A 5,985-nucleotide genomic window follows, 5' to 3' on the forward strand; every position below is an offset into this window, starting at 1 on the left:
ACCTCTCTGGTCACCCAATATTTGGTGCACACAGTTTTACAAATGCAAAATGTACTTAGACCTCCTCCCCATGGGGGTCTGCACAAAGTCTCATTCATTCATGGCATCAAGCTCAAAGTCCAGGATCTCAGAGTGCCGCGTGGAAGTTTCTATATATGGTTCAGATGTGGCTCCTGTTGGCCCAGAAATCGGTGAAAACAAAATGCAAGTTCTCTGTGCAGCGCCCCCCTCCCCCCCCCGTCCTCCCGTCCCCCTTTCACACATACATGCTCCAATGGCAGAATAGGGACAGTTTAATCACCATACATACTCCCATCTGGAAAGGGGACAAATGGAAGACTTGAGTCACTGAGCCATAGCATTTCAGAAATCCTGGTGGGCAGACATTAGAGGGCCCCCTTGACTTCGAATAAGGGACATTTCTTAATTAGGTCCTAATCTGGCTCCCTAGGAGGGCTTCCCCAGCCCATCTCCCCCCAGTGACCCTTCATTCCACCTCCTCAGAAGCCCTACCTTCTCCATTATACTCTGCTGCTGCGTGTGAAACAAGCATATAGGAATAATCTCTCCTGCAACAACAGCCTCTGCTTTCTGCTCATAGAAAGTTAGGGTTCAGGGCTCCTTTTAATTCTTCATCAGGTACAGAGTTTTCTAGTTGAGGTCCACAGTTTCTTGGGCATCATGACTCTTAAAATCTTCACTGGCTTTTTAAGTTTGACTCTACTCAGCCTCGTATGCCAATAGCCACACCCTCAGTCCTTCTAGAAACACATCCCTTTCTCGTAATTGCGGGGACCTTGAGCCAATCAGGCTTGAGGCAGAGAGCCATATCCTCAGATTTCTTTTTCTCTGAGCCATTTTTTAGAATGAAAGAACATGCTGGATGCCACATTAGTTCCTGCAGAGGTTTTAGCAATAGATAGGATGACCATGTACTCAAACTGATTTTCTTCTGAGACTGAGTTAGTGCATAGCACATCTCTATTTTATCTTTTATTGTTTGGGGTTGAGAAGTAGTTGCCTCTTCCAGCTCTACAAATGTTCATATTTCTAGAATCTCAAAGTAATGAAAATATTTGAGATAGTGACTGCACCCTGACCACTCAGAGTCTCAGGGTCCATGATGACAGAGCCTATCAGGACCCACGATGGGCATATAGCAGGAGTGAGCAATCAACTTTGTTATTTGGGGCCACAGGGAATTTGCAGTTGTTTGTACCGCAAACAATCACCTGGTACATTAGGGAAATGTATCTCCTACTCTGGGGTTTCGGCTTAAATGTTTTCTCTTTGTGGTAGCCTCATTTGGAAGCAAAATTAAACACTCCTTATGAGCCAGTAGCTATCCGATGATGCCTATGGAAATGATTTATGTTTGCCTGAACTGGGAAAAGGGAACTCAGTCACCGGAGAGGCTTCTGAAGGCAGGCTGGAGGAAAAGACAGCACAGATCAAAGTAGTCTCGGCTGATACAATATAAGAGTATCATTTTTCTAAGATCGAGGCTTGGAGAGTTTAGAAATTATTCTTTTCTGCACCAACTTCAAATTAGAGGTGAGGGTTTTTTTTTCTAAACAGCTGTGTTATTGAAAGCTAAATGATGAAAAAAAAATAACCCAAACTGATATATTATCTTTATTTCTGCCCCCACGGAATGGGTCTCTAGCTGTCCTCTAAAGAGATGAGTCAGGAAGATGGACTTCCCTTGGTCCAGCCACAGTCTTGCTGTGGGGAAATGCTCATGCTGCTTAGTGGTGCACATTGACCCCATTTCACAGATGAAGAAACTGAGGCCCAAATACGTTAAATAAGATGCCCTCAGGCATAATGTTTATTCAGCTATCAGTAATCAGGAAGGGAAGGATACCCTGCCTCTATTTTTCTCTTGGATATTTAGAGGCTGGGAGGCGGATTAATTTTGTAAGGACACTGCCATCAGCAACTTCCACTGACCAGCTCCGCCACCAGACGTTCCCACAGCTGTGAACCTGTCTCCACTTCTCACTTGTCTGTATGCCATGTGCTCAAGATCCGAAGTCTTGGGGGCCCTTCGGACCAAGCTTGTCTAGCTCAAGCTGAAGTCATGCTTTTGTGCTCCTCAGCACCACTCCGTCCACTTGCTGAGTCAGGACACAGGCGTCTCCTATGGGAGATGGGTTCTGCCGGAGCTCCTCTCAGAGATGCTTGCTCGGGGCACCTGCTGGCTTAGAGCTTTCCACGCCGGCGAGACCAGGAATGCCTTCACCATTTACGTTCTGTCTTCCAAAATCTGTTGAGCTCTCATTTTCTGTTAATGTGCTTTCTTCTTCCACACTTTTTGTATTTGTAGGTCTACACTCTTTTGATACATTTGCTATCATTTGAGCAAGTCTTAGGAAGGAAAATCCGTAAATGAATATATTCAACCTGTTGACTTAACCCGAAAGTCTGAGATGGAAGATCCATTCTCGAATGGCGCAATTGTGCATGCTGCACCCCCTTCCAGCGGGCAGTGCCAAGTCTGCACTAAGCTGCCTGGCATACATCCCTTGCATAGATCGACCATCGTGTAAGAAACTCTAATACGCACCATTGCCCCGCTAGCTGGCCAGCTCCCCTTCGACATCTTGGTGACATTGTGCTAAATCTTTAGCAGCTGGCCTGGGGGATATATTCCCAGCTTAATGCTAGGTTATGACTCGGATTGGAAGTAACCAGACATCATTTCCTCATTCAGATACTCTGGAAAAGCCCAAAATATAACCAGTGAATCAGATTCCTCTTTTTCTGCCATATAAGACGTGCCTCTTTCTATGATTCATGTGGGCCTTTACTCAGCATGTATCACTGTGCACCTACTATGTGCCAGGGCATTCCTCTAGGTGCAGAGGACGCTGCAGGAAACACGATGCTTATTATGAAGGTTATATATCCAGCTACTGATTATTTGAAAGTCTTACACAATTGTAAGAATGGAGTGGGGAGAGAGAGACGAGATATCGTGGACTTGATCTACCTCCTTTTTTTTTGGTTTGTTTCAAATTTTTATTTAAATTCTAGTTAATTAACATATAGTGTAATAATTGATTTCAGAAGTAGAACTGATCTAACTTCTTATCCCCATACCATACAAGCTGGTGTGTGTGTGTGTGTGTGTGTGTGTGAGAGAGAGAGAGAGAGAGAGAGAGTTTCCTTCTGGGGTGGGCAATGTGAGAGGCACATTTCTAGGATTTTCCCTGTCTTCTTTTCATTCCTGTTCTTTATCTCTCCTCCATGAACCCCATCTATTTCTGATATCACCACAATCCTTTCTCCCAGTGCCCGCCAGCCCTGCCCACAGAAATAATCAAATCTCTGCCCCTTTCGGCTCTTTCTACTTCCCTCAGCAATCCCAACCTTCCCTGTTGGATGTCGATTGATTTTCTCCTTCTTCAAGTTACAATTGAGCCACAGAGAATGATGGGCTCTGTCTCCATGTCCTCTGGATTCCCCAGAAGTGAGCCCTTGTCTCTGAGAACTGGAGGGATGGGAGGAAAAACTTGGTGAGAGATTGTCACCCTAGGTGGTGGCTGGGTTTCCCCTCAATTACCTAAAATCAAACACACCTCATCATTTCTGGGACTAATTTCCTGCAGAACCCCCGTCTTGACCTAAATAACAAATACTATTTTCTCCACTCATCTTGACAGTTCTCCTAGCAGAATGAATACCCTGGACTTAATATGCCTGAAGAGCATTTGCACCTGCCTTACGGCTAAGGTAATTTATCAGACACCTTACTCTTACTGGACAACAAAGAACATCTTATTCAAATCATGTTTCTCTAAATTCTGGAAGCAGGAGGAAATGAGTTTATCCAGTCAGACTGATATGATTTGAAATTCAGCTCATTTGTGTAGCTGGTTACCAAACTTAGAGGATATTTTTTGGAAGAAAAAACATCTCCAGCTTAAAACTTTGGGGAATAAAGAATTCTGCAGAAAACAGATGTTTGGTTTTCTATTTACCTTTTTCTAGAAATGGAGTAGATCATTCAATTTGTATTTTTTAAAAGATTTATTTATTTATCTTAGAGGAGAGAGGAAAAAAGAGAGTGAGCTCAAACAGGGGGAGGGGCAGAGGGAGAGGGAGAGAGAGAATCTTCAAGCAGATTCCCAGTCGAGCTTGGAGCCTGACTCAGGGCTTAATCCCAGGACTCTGAGACCGTGACCTGAGCCAAAATCAAGACCTGGCGCTCAACTGACTGAGCCACCCAGGCGCCCCTAATTTTGTATTTTTAATGTTAAATTCTTTTTACGGAACAAAAAAAGACACCAAATAAGCCAATCTCTTTTTTGAGTAACCCTAGATTCTTTCAACAAATCCATGTAGCCAAAGGAATAACTCCAAATCAAATAGAGCCAAAATTTGGTATAGAATTGAACTTTTCCCCAAACACCGAACAGACAACTTAATATGTGCTGCATTTAGAACCAACTAATGGGCATAAACCGTTTTAAAGACCCAGATGATTTTGAGACTCATTTAATAGCTCATCAACACTGATGCTAGCCCTCTTCGGAAGCTGTACTGAAAATCATTCCCATTAAAAGGATCAGTATGTTGGAGCAGAAGCAGTACGGTGTAGGGGTTCAGAGAGCAGTCCCCGGCTCTACACTGTTCATGTTGGCATCCTGTCTCTGTCACTTACCGAGGGACTATACTCCCTGTGCCTTAGTTTCCCCATCTGTAAAATAAAGATAATAAAGTACTTTATTCCATGTGGATCTCCTGAGTCCTGTTTTGGTTTTCCTATTGTAGCACATGCTTGTGTAGGGCTCTGTGCCAGGCACTGCTCTAAAGCCTTAAGATATTGATTCGTTTAGTTTTGATAACTCTATGGGCTATGTTCTATGATCTATTTAACCACAGAGAGGTTAAATCACTTAACTGGGTTACCGTGCACAGCAGGTTTTAAACAGCGTCTGGAAGATAACAAGCACCTAGTCAATGTTAGCCATGCAGGTAGATACCCTTCTCTGCATCCCCTGTCATGGAAGGTACTCTACTCACTTGTTTGTGTCTCTCACATGAAGATGTAGAGCCCAGCACACAGCACGGTGCTCAGCACATAGGAGGTATTTGGTACTATGATTAAATGGCAACTAATTAATATTTCCTTCTCTTTATGATCTTTGAATCCTTTTCAAAACAACATATTGATTAAAAAGAAAATGTGGACCATCAGTTGTACCCTGATCCTTTTCCCACCATGAAGGCGATCCAGTTCCACTCCCACTCTACACTAAGACTTTGGTGCAAGGACATCCACCTTCACCCTCTTTTTGCTGGCTTTACTTTGAGGAGTCAAGGACCGAAGTCAGGTAGCAGGACCCAATTTCCCCCAGGGACCAGAGGAATGTTCTGGAACATCCACTAGGGGGTGCATTATCAACAGGCCAGAGAAGGCCAACAAGTTGGTTAAATAACAGGGAAAGTAACAATATCTCAAAGGATGTGAACCCAGATGGGAAGATTCCCATTGATCCCATTTTTGGCTTGCCAGATGAACACGTAGCACTTTTCTTGATTAGGTTTTACACAAAGCTCGAAATTTTGCTGAAGGAGAAAGTGATCCACCACAGAGGGTCAGGGAGTTGAGAGATGTCCTGTTGAGAGATATCCCAGCCTGGTGTTGCCCTTAGACGGAGCCCAGCATTGCCAATGACTCTGCCCCCCAGGCCAGACCCCATGGTGCTGCAGGTGCTGGATCCCAGGACCCACGGAGACTGGCTTCAGAGGGCGGAAGAGCAGAGAGGCTGAGCGTGGCCAGTCCAACCTGTCCTGGAAGCACCGCCAGCCAGCCTCACTGGGAATTAGAGGAGAGACGCTGTCCTTATTGGGACTCTTTGGGGATGACTTCATACCTCTTAGGATTTCTCTCTCTGCCATATACAGAAAGGCCTTATTAAATAAGTACTAACTTGCTTTCACTACCTTTGTTCAAGTCTTGCTCTTCTTTGCACT

This window comes from Halichoerus grypus, chromosome 11 (assembly GCF_964656455.1).
Source record: "Halichoerus grypus chromosome 11, mHalGry1.hap1.1, whole genome shotgun sequence".
In the NCBI taxonomy this organism is placed as follows: domain Eukaryota; kingdom Metazoa; phylum Chordata; class Mammalia; order Carnivora; family Phocidae; genus Halichoerus; species Halichoerus grypus.